This window comes from Schistosoma mansoni, chromosome 1, assembly GCF_000237925.1.
Source record: "Schistosoma mansoni strain Puerto Rico chromosome 1, complete genome".
Lineage (NCBI taxonomy): Eukaryota > Metazoa > Platyhelminthes > Trematoda > Strigeidida > Schistosomatidae > Schistosoma > Schistosoma mansoni.
In genome coordinates, this window is record NC_031495.1 from 53171761 (window position 1) to 53195038 (window position 23278).

The 23278-nt window shown below is 34.8% G+C and overlaps 1 protein-coding gene across 1 annotated transcript in view; it reads right to left on the reverse strand.

Moving 5' to 3' along the window:
- Positions 1–23278, reverse strand: part of Smp_154730 (rna-binding protein musashi-related) — a gene marked incomplete at both ends in the record, with an annotated part of 72290 nt that overhangs the window by 47954 nt on the left and 1058 nt on the right. The gene's annotated exons all lie outside the window — the stretch shown is intronic.

Consider the following 23278-nt stretch of genomic DNA (forward strand, 5'->3'; position numbering starts at 1 on the left):
CAATTGACTCACGCTTTCAACTATGAAAATTCTAAATCTCCACAAAACCCCTTCTGTTATTTTTATTACCTTATGAAAAAGATTAACCTGTATATATTCTGTGTTTAAATTCTACTACTTTTTTAGCAGTGAGCACTCGCAATCCCAACACGAACAAAAATAAGAACTTCCTAGTATCTTGACCACCATGATACAATTCAGGTACTTAGTCAGAATTCAATGGTTTTGATTGCCCAACATTGATAAATCGAGTCAATTTTATTAAACCATTCAATAAAATATAATTATTTCACCAATAAAATTGTCTAAATTAACCTAACGTCATCGGGATATCAATGTCTGTTAAACATTTTCTGTATTAATTGAGGAAAATATATCAAATCATATAAAATTACATTTTACTTCAGTTTTTAATTACACGCTTTAAACGACTGTTTAAATATTACGCATAATTTGAATATAGAGTAAAGAATAGAAATAACTATAAGTGGTTAGTGATGAGTTGAAGATAGAAAACCCAAATAATCATTGGTTTTTATGACTAATAATTATACAAAGAAATAATCAGGTCAAGTTGTATTTAAATACATGAATTATATGTAGTACCATGTTAACAATTTAAGAAAATCACCATATAACCAAAGTAAAAGTAGAACTGTAATCAATAAGTGAGCCTTTTTCTTAATTTGGATAACTGAGCTGATGGAAGACAATAACTTTATAATGAATATGAGAAATTTTCATCAAATCCATATATAGTAATGAATGAACATGAATATTCATGTTTGAATAGTTACCACCGACATATAAATTGACTGCACGCATTAAATCAGTGAACTTTGATCATAGACTAATATTTCGTTCATAAACTGTTCACAAAAGAAAAAGATCCGGAAGGAAAGAAAAAACTATTTTTGTTCTTGTGGAGAGCTAGTGATAGCATCTGGATTTCCAAACCCAAAACGGTGACACAAAGATTGAATTTACAACAAGATAGTTGAAAACTGTTTTAATTACTAAGAAGTGGTTTAACAAATGAATATACATTCTTAATTGAACCAACTTAAGTAAACTACCCCATAGAAAAAAATAATAAAATTGAATGAGCTTTTCTAAACCATTACAGAATATCAAATACCGTGAAGTGAACAATTCTCATTAATGCTAGGACTCTATAACAGTATGCATAAGTAATATTTTATTGAATTGATTCATTAGATGTAAGAGTGATAAAGATGCTTTTTTTCTCACAACAATGAGTAAAATAATACGGATTCATTGATTAACCATCATCAACAGTTTGTGGAATTCAGTATTTACTAACTTAAAATATCAGATTACTTTTCGTCACATTTATTGAATCAAATAAGTACATTCCACTGAATCAAAACAATATATATGCTTTTCAAATACGCACGTAATAAGTTTTAAAAAAAAAGATATACGATTATGTTCTCTTCAGCTCAGCTGTTTGATATTTCTAACAAAATTTGTAATTATAAGCAAAGATGGATAGTGACTAGCAGTGGAATCCAGGACGCGCGTTTCGTCCTATTTGGGACTTGTCAGCTGGATGTACCCGCATCTCAGAGTTGATGTTCACAGTGGAACTCGAACCCAGTACCTTTCTCTTCAAACGCCATCACGTTATCCACTCGGCCACTGAGTCCTGATAGCCACTTGCTTGTGCAATGGGGTGAAGTTTAAATACACTTGGTATTACTTGTTTGAATCTTCCCATTGATGTTTTGGACTGCAACTGGTCAGTCTCTTATTGGCATATGTGCATACTATGCTTATTGCCCCGACGAGTCCCAAATAGGACGAAACGTGCGTCCTGGATTCCACTGCTAGCCACTATCCATCTTTGTTAAGAACGCCTGTAAATTAAGGCAATATTGAGGCGATACGCACAGTATGAATATATGCTAATAAGAGACTGACCAGTTGCAGTCCTAAACATCAATGGGAAGATTCAAACAAACAATACTAAGTGAATTTAAAATTTGTAATTGGTGGTTAATTTTTGCAAATTTAACACCGGGAATTCCCGAGTTTTAGTCTAAGTTATCTAAAATGTAAACATTTTCAGTTTAGAAATAAATCCAATACAACGATGATTGTATAGATTGGAATAACTGAACTACTGTCGGACAAACATGATAGCATACGAGCTACACTCTCTTTACAATGTAGATTGAACATTAGTTTGATTTTTTTATATTCTTCAAATGACCAAAAATGTTTTGATTCGAAAAGTTTAACAAATTTTCATTAGTTCATATCAAATAGCTTTAACACATATGACTAATCATAATGTAAAATAACAATTGACTACTGGTTATCCCAGAAAATTCACTACTAATGATTTTAATGACAATTTGAATTAGCAAACTATTTCTTACTGTTGAAAGTTTATCCGGCTTAAATGTATCTAAAACCAGATTTATCAAGTATACTGTTTGTCAGATAACCAAAGGAGTATCTTTTCGTACATATATATATATATATATATATATATATATATATATATATACAACCACGAGTGAACATCATGTTGTTAAACCATTAAAATTTATCAAGATTTACTTGAACTAATATTTGGACACATTCAAATGTAACTTAATATCATATGACAATCTGTTTTACTTATCCATAATCAATAAACTTAAGGGTTACACAATTTCCTTTTTCATTTAAACATTTGTCACATAATGATATTATAAGTAGGTTGTCATGACATCAGTGACCTTACCTATACGATCAGGGAAAGAAAAAGGGAAGTAATAATAATAATAATAATAATATTTATAACTATCAATATGTGAAATGAAATGAAAAACCGAATAGATAACGAAAGTGTATAAAATTGTATAGTGTGTATATTTTAACAGAGAGTTATTAATATTTGAAAGAATACAAGTTATAACAACAAAATTATATATACCAAGGGTATAGCAGCATGACAGAAGTATTAGTGATAATATCTATCAAATTTCTAAAAAAAGAAATTTATGTTTTAACCACTTTCTAACTTTTAGAAGCTAATCATAAACTAAACCAGGTATAAGTATATAAATAACAGAATCTAATTTACTAATAGGTTCTATTTGACATTTGTGCATAGTTTCTTTGGTTAAAATATTTTGTCATTATTTAAGATATTGTTAGTATATCTTCTTAAAATTAATGTAATATGCTACAATGAGTCAAGTTTGAATAATAGAAAGCATATGTATTGTATTCGTTATACACAGTGAATAATTAACTATGTTCAGCAGTTGTTTTGAAAATGTTAACTACAATAAATATTTATCTGTAAAATACTAAACTTTAATTCCAGATTAAAATTCTATTTAAAAGATGAAACAGCCATCCAATGCTTCTAAGTTTACCATGGTGGTCTAGCTTCAATTGACTCATGATTTCAAGTATGAAAATACTGAAATCTCCACAAAACCCCTTCTGATAATAATAATAATCATATGCTCACTAGTGACTGACTTCAAGAGATATTTCCTTGAGTTCTAGTGGGAAGCAGTGACCAGTGGAGTTCCACCAAGTCTGTTGTAGAGATATCAACTCACTGAAGACAATTGGTGAACGGTTGCTCAACCTCGTGAATTGGTTGAAGTTAGACATTAACACCGTTGGATGCCGGCCGGCTCAGTGGTCTATCGGTTAAGGGCTCTGGCTTGAGACTGGTAGATCCTGGGTTCAAATCTCGCGAGTGTGGGATCGTGGATGCGCACTGCCGAGGAGTCCCATGATAGGACGCAACGGCCGTTCAGGGCTTCCAGGTTCTCCATGATGGTCTAGCTTCAATTGACTCATGATTTCAACTATGAAGACATTCGTCTATTAAACCTTGAAAATTAGAGAAACATTCCTAGCTCACATTGAAATAATCATACGGAATGCATCATAGATATGATTACAGTCTTGTTCATACTTTTTTTCGAATAACTAAAGGATAAACACAGTTTTAGGGTTCATTCATAAATACTCATGTGAGTTGAGTTTTGTATTGTGAAAACTACATACAGTTTAGGATACGAAATCTTTTAATCAGTATTCCGAGTGTACAGTCAAATAAAAATATTTATCCCATAAAGAAATTACAATTATTCACGAGTTTCTAGAAAACAGAAACAAGAACGAATAATAGCATTACAATATGAATTAGTATTTTATCCAAAATAATATTCCGACGATTAACATATACTTACTTACACCTGTTACCCCTCGTGGAGGATCATAGGCCGCCCCTCAGTATTCTCCATCCAACCCTGTCCTAGGCAATCCTTTCCAGTTAACATATACACGCACAATTAATCATATATATTATTTTGGTTTATACCATTATATAATTTCAACAGAAAACCTAGGTTCTATAAGATGGTGGAGATGATTTGTAACTCAGGTAGATGATTTTGATAGAGTTTTGTTCTCTGAGCTAGATGGTTTGGTCATGGAGATTTCATCGTTCTTCTGAACGACATCATCAGCACAACCCTGAAGCTCCGCGACCATCCAGCTCAGAGAACAAAACTAGGTTCTATTGAAAATATTTAAATTAACTGAACAAACCCTACAAAATAAACTAGGTAAAAATTATGATAAAACTTATAACTGAGACAGTCAGATTTAGAAATTCTTTGTACGGCATTTACGTAATCTATTACCAAACAGTAAATTGATGCTATCCTATTCAGTACATCAATCGATAATGAAAGAAATATGAACTAATTAAATTTTAAACCGTTTCACCCTCTATACAATTTACTAGATATGAAAATAAACATTAGTGTCAATGTACAAATCAATATTGTCTCTTTTTTCTGTTATAAATGTCATTTAAAGTAGAACAAATTAAATATTATGACAAAACTTATATTAATAATTATGTATTGAACTTATCATATAAGTGACCACAGTTGACATTATACAACATTTATCGATCAATAGTTTTTATGTAAATCAAAATGAATTCGGTGTTCATCTTGTTGTGCTAACGAAGTATGGCAACTTGGACCGATGCATATATGTGCCTGGTCCTACATTGTAGCTGACTGAAATCAAAATAGAGCAAGCTTATTGCTGTCACATTGTATTTGTCATTGAGATGAGTTGTACGTTAACGCTTTTGTAAGCATGTTCAAGACATGATTTCCCATGTAACTCTATTTACAAGTAGAAATTTTTAAGGTCTCACAAAAACTATAGTTCATTAGAATTGATTATGACTATGTTACCACCATCTGTGTTTATAAATTTACATGAACCTACCAAACCAACTTCATTGGCCGAACAGAAAAAAGGGTATATCTTATATTTTTTAAACATGTTCCAAAAAGCTTTCGAACAAGAGAGGGTATTACTTTAAACAGTGCGATTACTAGACATATCTTGGATATAGAACATCAGTTCGATACCTTGCAATCTTTCAAGCTGATTAATAAACAGTGAAGCTCCAGTCTTCTGGAGTTTGCTGAAGCCTTATTTTAATTAACTGAGTTTCGCTCATCTCATTTATACTTATCAGAGTTTACTCATTACGTAACCACTTATTTCCAGTCCTTTAGACTTTTGTTACTATCATTGTTGTAGGACGTTCTTTTATATAAGATATGTATTAACAGTATTTTATTCAGTCTATTAAGTTTATCTATATCCTTGCTTTTTATCCTGTCTTTAAAGCAACTTCTTACTAAACTCTTTCATATAAGTAATTTAAAACCATTTTGTAATTATGATTTTTAAATATCACAGGTTGTAAGCAGCTAATGAGAACCAGACAAAGTAAAATGAATTCATGTTATTCTGCTCAAATCTTTGTTCTTGCTCTCTTCAAGATAATAAAGGGAACTACATGTATGAAAGAAGTGATTATGTTGGATTTCCGGTACTGTGTTGTTAATCTGATTACACTAATTTTGTTTTCCAGTTAGGATTGCCAATAAATACAGAGAATTGTGAATAAATGGTTTCAATATTTAACTTGCATACATTGTGTTAGCAAGCAAAATCACATTGAAGATTACTTCAGTTTGGATAAGTCAATACTAACACTGTACATTACATAATGAGTATCTTAACGTTTAATAGACAAAAACTGATTGTTCATTGTTCACTTTTAATATATAAGAATATATATTTCACTTCCTTGAATAAAATGAGTAAAAGAAGAGTTGTCATTTATTGACGGGAAGAGACTAGTGATATGTAAATCATTAAACTAATAAAAATTATCAGAAGTGGGTTTTGTGGAGATTTTAGTAATTTTATATAGTTTAAATCATGAGTCAATTGAAGCTAGACCACCATGGAAAACCTGGAAGCACTGGACAGCCGTTTCGTCTGATTGTGGGACTCTTCAGCAGTGAGCAAAATTAAAGTTTTCTGATATTTACAGGTAACATTTGCTGACCTAATAGACAAATTGTTATTTTATTCAAAAAAGGCGTTCAGTGTAATTATTGGGCTACACAATTTTATTCTGTATTTCAGAGTAAACAGTATTTTGTAACTGACAGTAAGCTCTTTGTTGAATGTTCAAAGTTGATGATCAGATATCAATGATGTAGATTATTTTCTTTCAAATCTTTTTTAAAAAAGATTATTCTAAAAAAATTTAAACACTAATTCTTGTTGATCTCAATAGTTTAATTCCACGTCATACATTATTTGCCGACGCTGGGACTGGTTGGAAAAAACAGAGAGGTGGTCAGTGTATGACATGGTGTCGTGGCATGAAAGAAAGCTGCAAAGGGATGGTTTCTGTTGTCCTTGATGACTCCCTGTCCAAGAGATGGTGCAACACAGTGGCTAGAGACGTTATCAGATATGGCTCAGAATAGAAGCCACTGACGATCCTGCTGTAACCTTCTTTTACTTTCTTCATAAAGAGTGGTGATAACTTCCTTAACTGAAAGAGATCTTCTGGTTGTATATTTCAGTTTCCCCCATCATTACTCTTATTTTTTAAAATATGCATCTTACCCCTTTTCTCTTCCCGTTCTCATTGTTTTGTGTGCTGCTTATATATCTGGTGCCCCCTTGTACCAATATTTATGTGTTTAAATAAAATAAATCAGTTATATGAACTCCATTATAATTTATTGATTTATCATTATAATATTTATTATTATTTATTCATTTAATCAACTATTATAGATAAAAGTTTTATAATTTTTATTGATTTCTAATAATTTTGATTGTAACTAATCACTTTGTATAGAAATCTAATCATTATCAATCTTATTAATCATGATAATAATTATTATTACCATCATCAATGATGACCATTAGAAAAAACAATGTTAATAAAGTTTAATGGTACTGAATACAGAAATAGATAAAAATTGAAAAGAAAAATCGATTACACAAACAGTTTAATAAAAATATCAACTTGAACTATATGACAATATTAATTAATTACTTCTATGAATTTGGTGTTCATCTTGTTGTGTTAAGGAGGTGTGACAACTTGAACCGATACATATATGTACCTGATCCTATGTTGTAGCTGACTGACTGATTGACTAATTTTCTGGTAATGAATTAGTTTACTGAGAAGGATATTTGTTAATTTAACCAAGAATATTTTCGTATAAATAATAATGTAGAGGGTAAATCAGTTTGACTTTATCTTTTATACCTAGAAATTTTTCTTTTGAGCAAACATTGTATATTTGAAACCAAAAAAAAGAATAAATAGATTCCGTGAAATGACTTATTAAAATCAAACTCCAGTATGTTTGAATGTCTCAATTGGTTATTCCTACAAAGTGATTATGGCACATTTATGAAGAAATATAGAAACAATTCGCTGATTATTTTTAATCTATGTGAATTATTTAATGAATTGAATTAGAGGGAAGAGTTATAAAACTGTGAACGATTTAGACTTTGCAGATGATCTAGCTCTTCTATCGCACATGCAACAACAAATGCGGGGGAAGACAATCAGTGTAGCAGCAGCAGTAGGTCTCAACATACACAAAGGGAAAGGCAAGACTCTCTGATACAACACAACATGCATCAATCGAATCACACTTGACGGAGAGGCTTTGGAGGATGTTAAAACCTTGACATATCTGGGCAGCATCGTTGATGAACACGGTGGATCTAATGTAGATGTGAAGGCGCGGATTGACAAACCAAGAACAGCATATTTACAACTGAAGAACATCTGGAACTCAAAATAATTGTCAACCAACATCAAAGTTAGAATTTTCAATACAAATATCGAGACAGTTCTACTGTATGGGGCGGAGACGTGGAGAACTACGAAAGCCATCATCCAGAAGATACAGAAGTTTATCAACAGATGTCTACGCAAAATACTTCGGATTCATTGGCCAGACACTATCAGCAACAACCTACTGTGGGAGAGAACAAATCAGATTCCAATGGTGGAAGAAATGAGGAAGAAGCGCTGGAAGTGGATAGGACACACTTTAAGGAAAGCACCCAACTGCATCACAAGACAAACCCTCACATGGAATCGTGAAGGCCAAAGGAAAAGAGGAAGACCAAAGAACACATTACGCCGAGAAATGGAGACAGACTTAAGAAGAATGAACAACAATTGGATAGAACTAGAAAGGAAGGCCCAGGACAGAGTGCGTTGGAGAATGCTAGTCGGCGGCCTATACTCCATTGGGAGTAACAGGCGTAAGTAAAGTAAGATAAACCTGAAATTAAACTCAGTATCTAGCATCAGCGTCTAGTCCAAAATAATAAATATTTATGTTATGATTCATTAATCTTTAGCTATCAATAGTAATATAATTAAACACAGGACAATGTGACGCAGTCTTAAGGAAGGAGATAACACTAGGAATAAAAGAGAACTTCAACTGTTCTACTTTCAAAAAGATATTATTCATGGACTTTAGTTTTCATTTGTTTGCTGATCGATGATTAATAAAAGAAACTAAAGTAAGTTCTTTGAATTAGGCAATAGTGCTTCGTCAGCTACAAAATATTTAAGTATAAACCATGTCTATCCTCTCAAATACTTTACTAATCAACGATTAATATTCAATAAAGTAAATGAAATCATAAACTCAGTTACAATATATTTTCGCATCGTTTAACGAAAAGTAGGTTGTTATCGTTTCTTTTTTTCCATTCTTACGATAAGCCTCATCAATGATAAAAAGTGAGAGAATAATCAAAGCAATGCACAAATAGCATTGACCTAGAAAATTATTTTCTCAATTAACTTACAGAAAAAGAATCTTTTCTATTTTTTTTAAGACCCACTTCAACTTTTTTTGTGTGACCTGGCTACTCTTTTTTCTTTATGAATATTCTTTTCTATTAAGAGGTTTTATTTTCTGCTTATGTATCTATTAGTGATTATAATAAAAAAAATTGTAACATTAAAAAATAGATTGAAGAGAATTTTGTTCTCTTCTTCCCTATTCCTCAATCATTATAGATTGTTTAAAATAAATTATGATATTGAATAATGTAGCGTGATAAATTGCTTATTTACTAACATTGAATGTAACTTGAAAATAGATACTACTGAATATGAAGAGCGATTATAATACTGAAACAAAGAGAATATTTACTGTATTTTATTAATAGATAGAAAAAATGGTAAACATAATCGTGGATGCCTACTGCTGAGGAGTCCCACAATAGGACGAAACGGCCGTTCAGTGCTTCCAGGTCTTCCATGGTGGTCTAGCTTCAATTGACTCATGATTTCAACTATGAAAAAATCATAATAACATTATATTACAATTCTCCTCTCACCACTTACGTATATGTATGCAATATGTTATCTTAACACATATCATTTCACATCACAAGTCTTTTACACACTTATACATATACCTAGTTTAGACATTTTTAACGCTGATTGGATGACCTATTCAGTGTACAATGAACCGAAGAACCATGTACCTATTTATATTCGATCATTTTGATGTTTGATTATATTTTCTTGAAAAAGCTTGGACCAGATTACCAGGCCAAACGTTGGATTTACTTCAAATTCATTCGCTGAGATTTTACAAACATATTATTACTATTTAATGTCTTACATCAATTCGGCACCCAAATACTGTGAAACTATTCGCTTTAATTTAGACGAAAGTTCTTATATAAATTCAGAGATAATTCAATAATCTTCTTATTGAAAAGTAGGCTATCAGTTGAGTTTGTTAACTAGCTGTTATTTATTTATTTAAACACATATATATTGGTACAAAAGGGCACCAGATACATATGCGCCACACAAAATAATGGAAGTAGGAAGAAAAGGGATGAAAAGATAAGGCGGACTGAAATGTACAACTAGAAGACTCTTTCAGTTAAGAAAGTTAGAACCATTCTTTATGTAGAAAATAAAAGAAGGTTACAGCAGGATCGTCAGTGGCTTCTATTCTGAGCCATATCTGATAACGTCTCTAGCCACTGTGTTGCACCATCTCTCGGACCTCAGCCAGGGAGTCGTGAAGGACCAACAGAAGCTAGCCCTTTGCAGCTTTCTTTCATGCCACGACACCATGTCATACACTGACCTCCTCTCCGCTTTTTCCAACCAGTCCCAGAGTCGGCAAATAATGCACGACGTGGAAGTCTCTGGGACAACATTCGTAGAACATGTCCAAGCCACCGAAGTCGGTGTTTTAAGATGGTGACACCAATTGAATTATTGTCTCGGCGCCCGAACACACGATGCCAAACCTCTGCATTACTAACATGGTGTTGCCACTGGATGTCAGCAATCCTTCGGAGACAACGATGATCGAACACAGAGAGTCGTCTAACATCCTCAACTCGGAGAGGCCAGGTTTCACAAGCATAGAGCAAAACTACTCTCACCGACGCGTTGTAGATCCGACCCTTTACAGCCAGACTAACATCACGAAGGCGCCAAAGATGGCCCACATTGGCATAAGCCGCTCTGGCTTTCATTATACGTGCATCAATCTCATCACTCACGCCACCACCAGCACTTATGTAGCTACCTAGATACACGAACTTCTCAACTACTTCAATCTGTTCACCATCTAGGGTGAGTGCAGTATTAGAATCCTGCCAGTCTTGTAGGAGTACCTTACACTTGGAGGGTGCAAAGTACATGCCGTACCTGCGGACACTGATTGGCAACTGATTAAGTGCGGATTGCATGCCTTGGGCATTATCGCACAGTAAGACAATATCATCCGCATACTCAAGGTCGAGAAGTCGTTCTCCAGGCAGCAGATCCACACCGCCATTACTTACATCCATCAGAGCTGTTTCCAGGATGTCGTCGATGGCAAAGTTGAAGAGGAATGGTGAGATCGGGCAACCCTGTCTAACCCCACTGCTCGAATGGAACAAGGGAGAAAGGTGGTTGTATGCCCTCACTCTGCCTGAGGTGTTCGTATACAGGGCCTTTAAGATGTTAATGAACTTCTCGGGCACACCCTTCTTCAATAGACAATCCCAGAGAACAGTCTTGTCCAACGAATCGAAGGCAGCCCTGATATCAAGAAACACTACGATTGTTGGCCTGCGATAAGTATGACGGTGTTCTAACATTTGGCGGAGGGTGAAGATGTGATCAATGCATCCTCGACCAGAACGAAAACCAGCCTGCTCCTCGCGAGTCAATCGTTCTCGGGTTTTAAACAACCTACGAAGAATGATAGAAGCCAATAGTTTGGACGCAGTCGGAAGTAGACTTATCCCCCGATAGTTGTTACAGGAACAACGTGAACCCTTTTTAAAGATAGGGACGACTATCGACTCATTCCATGATGTTGGAACACTTTCTAGCTCCCAAACCTTTGAAAACAACACCGTCAATTCCTTAGTCAGAAAGTCACCACCATCTTTAAAAAGAGCCGGAGGTAAGTCATCTGGGTCCGGTGATTTATAACGTCTCAAGAGTTGGAGTTCCTTGCGGACTTCCGCCTCGTTTGGTGGATCAGTCGTCATCGGCCATGGGGGGCAGGACAGACTGGTTGATGTTGCCGGAGCAGCAGGCCAGTTGAACTGCCCTTGCTGAGGTTATTATAAATAGAAGACTCTATTTACACAACATAAATAGTTTGTAAATGGTTGCAACACATTCCATGATGTTTTCCAATAACTATATGTATGAACACACATTTATGGAAGGAGTAAAATGATGGATTTATTTTATTTATTTACTTATTTGAACACATGAATATTGGTACAAAGGGGCACCGAATACATATGTGTCACACAAATCGCAAATCAAAATGATGGAAAATGGTTGTGACTCAGGGAGACAATTTTGTTGTTAGCTGAATGGTTAAGTCGTGAACTACAACAGGGAGGAATGGTTGTGAGAGACAATTATGGTTGGTCATACGAGTTCATAAATGGACACAGTGAATAATAAAATTCGTGACACTCAGCAAATACTTGGTAAAGATTCGTCATCTATAGTTCAACACATATTCGACACCGGTCTCTAAAGTTTATCTAAGTTTTGAGATTAGTATGCGAAATGGATAAAGATGAATTAGTTAAATTTTTGAAGGTTTAGATATACAAAATATGAAACCTCCCTTAGGTTTCGCAAACACTTCTGTCTTAACGAATTCACACTAACATAGAAACACATTCATCAAAACACCTTTCTCACCAAACCCTTTCCAATCACTATTCATCCTAGCCATTATCCATTTTCTTTGTTACATGAACGTATGTCGTATTTAACTCAATCGTTAAATGATAGCCAGTTTTATATTACTATTATTATTAACTCTATTAATGTTTATAGTATTTCGTAAACATTTCAGCACTGTCACAACCAAGAAAATTACATCTTGTTATCAGATTTCCCTATGGCCTTGACCTACTGATTGGTGATTATTGATCAAATTTATTAGTTATTAACCCTATTGTGGCTGATTATTCGATTATTTCGTGTTAGTCAAACGTCATTTTCCAACATTGTGCATAGAAATGTGTTTCGTCTAACCCTGACGGTTTATAGTGGAACATCTAATAATTGAATAGACAGAATCAACTAAACCAAGTCGTAATAACTAAAATAGTAAGGTCAGTTTCTGTTTGTCGATAGGTTTATTGATATAAAAGTAAGGAGGAAATTAGTGATTCTGTAATGTTATTATTTTGTGAACACATTAATAAAATTGTCTGATTTTATACGTATTTACTTTTAAAAGGGTAAAATAGGAGTCAAGTCTTCATCCTTTCATTGAGATGGCTCTAATACAAAGATTGATATACGAATTCTCATTATCAAATTGAAAAGTTTTATTCTTTGGAAAGTATGTGTTAAGAGCTAGTTTTCTTGCCGCTACTATAAGCGAAATTTGTTAAGATGACTGGTTCAACGATGATGATCAATTTGGGTAAGAGCTTGAAACTGTTCATACTCTATGTATTGGGAATGAGTATCTATTTGAACTTCTGGTGAGGAGTATAGTCTAACCAAAAATATGGATAGAAATATGAGGAATACGATTGTTCACCATGAACCAATGTATATGTTAGTAGATAAGAAGCTCTATATATACACAGTTAGTCAATTTTGAACGCTTAACTGATGATAAAGTGACTCTAGAAGTTACCTATTGCACCAAAACCAATTAACTCATGCTTTAGTAACTCGAAAATTATAGATAGACATATCCAAAGGGGATATTGAGAAGTTATTTACAAATCTAATGTGCCATAGTTCGCATTAGAATAGCTAGAGAGGAAATGTACAAAAATAAAAACAGAGGAATATAAATAATGTTGAGATCATATTTGTAGTCTTAAACATTTTCTATCAACGTTCTGATGCTAAGTTTCAAGTTATTTATAGCGAGATAACTGAAATACTGACATATGCAAGCGTATTTGGATTGCAGCCATTTAAATGACAGACCTCCATTCGTAGCTTGACTGAAATCATGCGTTGCAACAAGAATGAATTAGGTTTTAGGCAAAGGTTGTAGAAATATACGTATATGAAAACATGATTTCTTTGAACACTCTATTAAACTTGAACCAATCAAATAACCATAACTTATACAATATTACTGAATTCTGAATTACATGATAATTCATTCTTGGAAGCTGAGATAAACCACCATTTGTGTTGTTATTCATATACTTAAATGAACTAGCCTTAAGTAAACTGTGTCAACAGATTATACAGACCTAACAAAGGTATCAGTCTTTTAAATAACATCACTTTGAATAAAATATGCATTTTAGCTGTTTAGAGTCAATAGGTCAAGGTCACAAAAATATTATGGTGGTTAGATGCTGGTAAAATAAACACTGCCATAAATCATGCATTAACATTTGATTCATCAATGCATGCATATGGTTAAAATTCAGAGGATAAGATACAAATTACTAGAAAACACAGCAAAAGTATGTTAATGTACTGTTCAAGCAAATAAACAAAAGAGGGTTTGATCAGTAAGCAACCGAACTGATATATATATTAGCTCAATTATCGATCTGATGATTACATACAATAACACTGTATTATATCGTAATAGAAATAAAATTATTGGTATCAGAACAGTATTCATCCATTCATGTAAACGTTTTTCAGTAGTATAGGGTTTATGTAGACAAATTAACACGCAAAATTATCTTCTTCATCGATCGGTGATGAAAAAGACAAGTTTTACCTGCATGCCCATTAGCTGAAAAACATAGTGAGTTAAGTTTTATAAATCGGAAGTATGAAATTACATTTCTCACAGATAACTTATATACTAATGATAATAGACAAGAATCAAAATGAGTGTTATTACTGTATTCAAGTTATTTGATAGCTCAAACACTGATAAGTACATACTAAGCCATGATTCAGTGGTTTATTTAGTTGGACCCAGTAGACCCACAAGTTGGAGCTCTATGGAGCCAACTTATCATGGATACATTCGAAAACTTTAGTTGTTTTTTCTTTAGTCGTTTATATGCAGCTGAAATGCTTGTAATGTAGGTTAGTTATGATTAGAAGAGAAACAAGTTATTATATAAGATCAGAGTCACTATTGACTCAGTACGTTATCGGCTTGGTACGGTGACACTTTATAAACAGTGTGATACATTCGCTCTCAGGATTTTCCAGGTTTTTCTGATGCATAACCTTCCTCTTATATTCTATCTTCTACAGTACTTAACTTACGATTGTGAATAAGTTAAAGTGCACTTTTAACATACATCACATTCCTTGACTTATAACATTGGCTTGATATGAAATAGTCAGTCAGCTACAACGTAGGACCAGGCACATATATGCATCGGTCCAAGTTGCCATACCTCGTTAGCACAACAAGATCAACACCGGATTAATAGTAGTTAATTTAGTGTTGGTAGTAGTATATAAATTATAGGTTGTATATAAGGATATAGTATAGGAAGGAAGAGAGATATGAAGCAATTTTAATCTCAAGGTTTAAGGGAAGATAAAGAGTGTATACACCTACGCCATTGTGATCGATTCTGAGCCATGTCACCCAGAGTCTCCAACCATTGGTTACGATAGTCACGCGGACCCCAACCAGGTAGTCTGCATCTACCAACATGGCTCAGACTAGAAGTTAGTGACTTCAAGCACTGATGCCATGTTTTGGTTTGGCCGCCCCTAACTCTCTTCCAACCGTCCCCAATACTAGTCATCATAGCGCGTCGTGGTAATCGGTGTTCAGGCATACGTAACACATGGCCCAACCATCTCAGTCGATGAAGATTCATCACCTCATCAACTGATTTACCATCGTTCCCTAATACCCTGCGTCTAACCTCACTATTACTTACCCGGTTATCCCAGCAGATGCGAGCAATATTTCTAAGGCATCTGTGGTCAAATACTAGTAACCTACGAGTATCTTCTACTCTTAATGGCCATGTTTCACAGCCGTAAAGTAGAACAGAGCGAACTGCTGCGCAGTATACTCGTCCCTTAATTGATAGATGGATATCTCGTCTTCGCCATAGGTGACGTAAGTTGGCAAAAGCCAAACGAGTTTTTTGAATCCGTGCTGAGATTTCGTCGGACACCAACCCATTAGGGCTGATCAGATTTCCAAGATAAATGAAGTTGTCCACGCGTTCGACTACTTCACTCCCTATCCTTAGTTCGGATGTTGACACAGGCCAGTCCTGGAGTAACAATTTACATTTAAATGGGGAGAAACGCATCCCAAACATCCTGGCATTATTACTGAGTTCCAACAGAAGACTCTGCATTTTGCCAGCGTCTTCACCAAACAGGACTATGTCATCTGCGTATTCTAAGTCGCTTAGTGGTCCCCCTGGTAGGAGATCAATTCCTGTAGATTCAGTCGAAGAGAGTGTTATTTCCAGCAACAGGTCTATAATGAAGTTAAACAAAAACGGGGATAGTGGACAGCCTTGACGGACACCACTTGAGGTTGTAAAATCATATGACAGTTCGCCATAAGCTCTTACTCGACTAATAGTGTTCGAGTAAAGAGCCTTCAAAAGGTTTATGTACTTCTCAGGTACACCTTTCAATGACAGACACTGCCACAGAACCTCTCGGTCTACAGAGTCAAATGCTGCTTTCAAGTCAAGAAAAACTATCATTGTCGGACGCCGATAAACGTGTCTGTGCTCTAAAACTTGACGAATGGTGAATATGTGGTCGATACAGCCACGACCAGGTCTGAAGCCAGCCTGATTTTCTCGTGTTTGCAGTTCACGAGTCTTAGTTAGGCGCCCGATAATTATTGAGGCTAGTATTTTAGATGCTATGTTAGTCAGACTAATCCCTCTATGGTTATCGCAGGATGATTTTGACCCCTTTTTATATATTGGGACAATCAGTGATTGTGACCAGTCGGATGGGATTACATCCGTCTCCCAGATTTTAGCCAGAATATTAGTCAACCTAATCGCTAAGATTGGACCACCATATTTAAAGACCTCTGGAGCCAATCCATCAGGACCAGCTGCTTTTCCTCGTTTCAGATTACTTATAGCCTTTTGAACTTCAAGTAGGGTCGGGGGGCCTACTTCAATGTTCCATTTAGCTTTCTGAAGAAGCTCAGAGAGTTTTCTGTAAAAGTCATCTTTTACTTCATCATGGCTGCAGTCAGTGGGAGCGTAGGCAGAAACGACGAAAAGGCAACGACGTGTGTTCCTATCCTTCCGAGTTCTTACGGAGCCATTTAGCCGGACAGCACACAGGCGACTGTTAACGGGGATCCATTCTAGTAGTGCCTGTTCTGCCCTTGTACTTAGTGCTATGCCTACACCTGCAAGTCCGCGAGAACTAGCCAACGGGTCGCCAGATACACGGAGAGTGTACTTCGTTGGCTGTCCATTTTGGCGAGGTGAGGTCAAGTGAATGACCACACTGGGATCCTGTATGCGTGTTTCGGAGACACAGCATACATCAATGGTACGAGATTCTAGAGTTTTAGCTAAGGAGGCCTGTTGACCGATTTGGCATAGGGTACGTACGTTGAAGGCTCCAATGTGTAGTTTGGAGCGAGGTTTTAGTAGACCTGGGACAGCGTTTCGCGCACTAGAATCGTTGGCCATGTTGACACTTGGGGAGGAAACCGAGAGAGGAAGTTTAGTGTTGAAAGTCAAGGTAGAAGGAATAGTAGGAATTGAAGAAGGAGATTGATTATTAATACAGTGGTCTTGAGTGTTGTTAGAGGTATGAGGGCAGTTATCACTTCCCGGTTGCCCACACCGTGGAAGGATTCTTCTAGAGGTACCTGAAAAGGAAATTGGGTTAGAAGTGGTCTTAATGACCTGAGAGCGTGACCGCAGTGCCCAAGGGACAACTGCTTGAGGTCGGTCACACACGACCTTTTTGTGGGTAGTTTTTGTGTTAGCTCCGTTCTTCAAAAAAAAACCTTACCGCCGGAGACGGATATCCATGGGATAAGGCGAGGTGTGCATTTTTAGGGTCGACCTTTTCTAACCCCACCCCTCCTTGTGGGAAGGCAGCATCGCTGTCATGCTGGTTGTCTGAAGGAAACACCTTACTGCTGTCACACCTCTGTACAGTCAGCAGTACGACTTCGCCTTCGGACCTTGGGTTTGCTGCTTTTAGTCTCACCGCTCTTCAACCGACCTGTCTGGCATGGTAGGACCTCGAGGAACGATTGTTCCAGCCAGCATAGCTCGATTGGATCATCACGATAGGCAAGCCCGACCACCACGTCAAGGTAGCAGCAACGATCGGGTGTAGCAGCAACGATCGGGAGATATGAAATAAATTATGATATGAAATAAATTAAAAACAGCTAAAGTGAAACACGAATTCAATGCTTGAAGTCTAGATGATGTACTGAAATGTAAGCCTTAGTTAGAAACTTATTTTATTCTATACAGTTGGTTCTGTTTACAAATCTAAGAAAAGCAAAAATAAAAATCGAGGCAAAATAATATGAATTTGTCTTAGTTCGCGATTTCTTTCAGCTACTTGCACCCATGTTCGTTTGGAGACGTAATCTAATATGAGATAACAGATGTTAGTAACGAGAAAAAGTTTAAATAATAACGATTATCATTATTATGTTTGTCAATAAGCGTGTGTCAAGTCATTGGAAAACGGAAATATAAAATATAGTTAGGTTTAACCACTACTTATATGGAATCCGAGAACTGATAAGATGGATTCAGTAATGATTATAGATTTAATGAGTTTACAAGATGTTGGAGAACTAGTTAAACGAAAATCACTGATGAAAGAATTGATAGCTTTGAAGCAGGTAAAAGAAAAATTAGCAGCGAGTGTATAACACAACAATAACTATAATTAATAATAGTAATAATCATAAATAGGGATTTCACTATGGTTTGGGAATCTATCATGTCAGTGAAGAATTGGACTGGAGCAAGAACAAATAATATAGGAGAACAACATTAGGTTATAACATTTCGCCGTTTCTCATCAGATGCATACAATCTAAACATGACAGTACTGATAATAGTAAAGCCAACTTATGTACTTTCTATAATGATATCGGAAAAGTTCTCATCAATGAAATGAATATAAGAATATTATAGAATACAGAACTAAGAACATAGAAGCAGAATGAGATAATACTGTTATAGTTTTGTAACTCTTAAACAATTGACTAACTGATCTCATTCATAAATGTTTGAAACATAATTTTTTCCTTTCTATGACAATAACTATTAACTTTTACTTCTTTTCTAATCGGTACTCAGCTAGTCAATTCGTACTATCCTACTACATTATTTTTTCATGTTGTAGTTAGTGATAAATTGATAACTGTCTCTTTTTGAACATTTTAATCCAGTCTGGATTTTTCAATCACTACTCCTTGAGTGAAACGTAAATAAGTAGTGTTTCTTTGTCTGTTGATAGTTTGTAAAAACTGACGAACGTTAGTTATATAATGGCTATCAACTTTTGTCTGAGATACCACACTTTAGGGTTGTCGGACCTGATAATCTCAAATTATTTCGAAGGAATTTAGAAATATAAACGTGTACTCTTTATTTTGTTCTCCCAATGTACGCGTTAGGCAAGTACATTCAAATCGGTAAATGCAGTTGAAGGTCTATCCTTTCATTTTATATTATATTTCAATGTTATTTTTAATAAGAACACAAGTTTCAGCAGTTGAAAAGAAGTCATGAGAAAAATGAACTCATACTATGAATAAGGTAGAACACACATTTTCTTAGCTTTATACCTTTAAAGTACAAAAAACACTGATCGAAACTCTTAGTTATCGAATACGTACTATATGTTCTACGTATATAGTTGGAGAAGAGCTAAATGCTTTGCCGAAGACACTTAAGGAGAACAGATACATCGGAGAGTTAATAAATATATACATGATCACGAAGGTTAGGATAGGCGGAGTACAAACAGTGAATCAAAAATCTATGTTCATGCCCCCGCAATTCAGAGGGGATGTAGCTAGTGAAATAATAATCCATAGATTATGTATAACGATCCGAAAAACATTCACCTCCAGGAACTACGACCAGTGTTTTCTGCACGCCCAATGGTGACATAGAGGCTGAAAGATGATTCACCTCGAATGACCACTTCGTTTGTATTTATCAATTCGACTGCTCTTGAAGTACAAGTTATATTGGTTGGAGTACTAGGAATTTACATTTCAGTGCTCACAAAAACCTCCCAGAGTAGCTAAGCAAAGGTCTAGTGAAGAAAGTAAATAACTCGATGTTGTTCCATTTAGTGTGAACTGGTCATAGTACTAGTATAATCTAACCATTATCAATCATTTATCGGGTCAAAGCTCCTTCACAAAAGTGCTTCAAGCAACAGAACCCGTAGTCATTCGGATTAATAAACCGGGGCTATATTAACAAAAAAATCTTGAACAGCTTCTCTTACTTTGACCAACATCAGGGGCAACTAATCAATAGTAATCATACCTGCTGAATAACCTAATATGACCAAAGTGCTTACAGCCTTTTTTAGTGAAATATAAATATCTTTGTCATCTTTATTCACATGTATTTGCATTATTATCATTATTATTGCTTGAACATCACTATTAATCTCACCAATACATGATTATTCTAGTCTAAAGATGTAACTTCTGGAGTTCTAGTGAGAAGCTGTGATCGGTCAGTCACTGTCAGATGTGAGAGAGATATACACTTCAGACAACGGATGAAGGGTTTTCCGAGATCATGGATTGACTAAAGTTAGGCATCAACACCATTGGATCCCGGTTCTAATGGTCTATATGTTAAGTGTTCGTGGGTGAAACTAAAGGCTCTGGGTTTGAGTGCCGCGTGAGGGATCATGGATGTGCACTGTCAAGGAGTCCTGTACTAGTACGAAACGCCCAACTAGTGCTTTCAGGCTTTCAGTGGTGGTTTGGCTTAGATTGACCCATGATTTCAACTGTGAAAATACTACAATCCTCACAAATCTCCTTACTGGTAATATACTTAACACTCACCCCAATTTAGTATTTTTTACTACTTTCATATAACTTAATACACAATATAGTCTTCCACTAAACATTTGGTCGGATTTGTAATTGCATTATTATTTCTCTTACCTTATTTGATCCCTATTTATTCTGATCATGAATCTAATAACTTCATTCATTGTATAAGTTGATTCAAGTTGACACTGCATATTAGTCATTTCAACATACAATTTCCATTTATTTTACAATACTAAATTTACATGACATTACAATAAACGTTATACTTTACCTTACACCTGGCCACTTTTTAGACTAATTATTTTTATTTATCTAATCACATACATATTGGTACAAAGGGCACCGGATACACATGCTCCACACAAAGTAATGAGAATAGGAGGGGAAAGGGGGAAGATGCGTATATATAGGAGAAGGAAAAAAAGAGTAATGATGGGGGGGAACTGAGTGTACAACCAGAAGAACTCTCTCAGTTAAGAAAGTTATAACCACTCTTTATGCAGAAAGTAAAAGAAGGTTACAGCAGGATCGCCACTGGCTTCTCTTCTGAGCCATATCTGATAACGTCTCTAGCCACTGTGTTGCACCATCTCTCGGACCTCAGCCAGGGAGTCGTGAAGGACCATTTTAGACTAATGATTTGGCGATATTATTGTAGAACCTGAAGAGAACTTACTGAAAAGAATATTCTTCGCTCATATATTGGTGTTTTCTTATTATTCAACCTCACTTATAAAGAACTAAATAAATCTTCTTATCATCCACCTGTCGTTTTAATATGGTTATGATTTCGTACCCGAAATATCCCAAAAATCAAACTATTGACTTGTATTACTAAGGCATATAATCGACAGAACATCATCTAGATCATTTAAAAGAGTGATTTAAAAGAGTGAGTGACAAGAAAACGTTATCTGAACAATAGACTCTCATTTAATTTGTTGATGGCTGATAGATTACAGTTGTGTTTTTGATAGACTCACCCTGACAGCCTACAATTTTTCAAATTCCTTATTTCTGAACATCAAACATAATTGATGAAAATAAGTATAAATGGTTACGCATTTGTATAGGATAATTCGACTTGACATTGGGATTGTTAACTATTTTGAGTGTTCACATTAAAATCATAACGTTTTATGACCATGACAGCTTTCAAGTTTAATGAATAAAGAAATTTAACTTAGCGTTAATTCAATATTTTGGAATGATGACTTTTGTCACATTTATAAGATCGTATAATTATTTTTCGAAAATGTGTGGTGGACTTAACAATGAGTCACACTACTGTCCTAATATAACCCTGTAAACTTTCAAGAAAACCGTAATAATGGAATGGAAAACATTATTTTTGGCGTCACACAATGGTATGTATTCTGTTAACAAGTATATGCTGGTTGTAGAAGATCACTGACGAAATTATACGATAAGATTGTATTGGATATTTTACTTGTCCAATGTAATTTCGTTAATTGCCAAATTTCTATTACTAATAAAAGTGAACAGTCAAAACTAAATCCCAAACAAATTCAACTAACCAACATGACTATAAGAATCAACAATATAAAGCGCATGTCAGTATTCACTTTCTCATTTACCAGGGTTGTAGAATTTTATCTAAACCACGAACTTTCCAATTGTAACATTGGTATTTCATTAACTAAGCTATCAATTCTGTCTTTATAGTGACCTCAGCATTCTAATTCATTCTTGTACAATTTTTCTAACTATAAAATTATTCAACAACCGTAAACCATTGTGGAATTTCCACTGCCATTCTTAATTACAGTAGGATTTAACGAAGTATGAAACTATGTTTTTAACAAAACTGGAAATCTAAGCACAAGAACTATAGCTCAAAAGAAACAGGCAGAATCGAATAATGATAAGCATGAGACAGCATTACCTTCAAAATAAAGTGAGAAGATGAAAAATAGATGCAACCGTGTTGTTAAGGTCAATTTGAACCAATATCATTGTAGTCACTTATTAATCATGAAGTCTACATTTCCCATCATTGTATGTTGTTCAGTGATTCAAGTGTAATGAGAATTACTGATACTTTAGCAACATATTGTGTTTATTGTATGAACAATTATCGTAATTACAAAGAAAATCTACCATTCAAGTAATTTAATGATATACTTTTGTCTAGAGATTGCATATTAGCAATAAATTATGTAATTGTATGAAGCAGATATTAAAGCTATGATTACGTAGAATCTAATCCAATAAGTTTTGCAATCATCCATATTTTCGGGATTTAATATGTAAAGATTTTTTAAAGGGCTTATTTCTATACTAATAAAGTGAAAATTCCCATTTTGACATTTGATAAATAAAAAGGAACGAATCGAGCGAAGAAA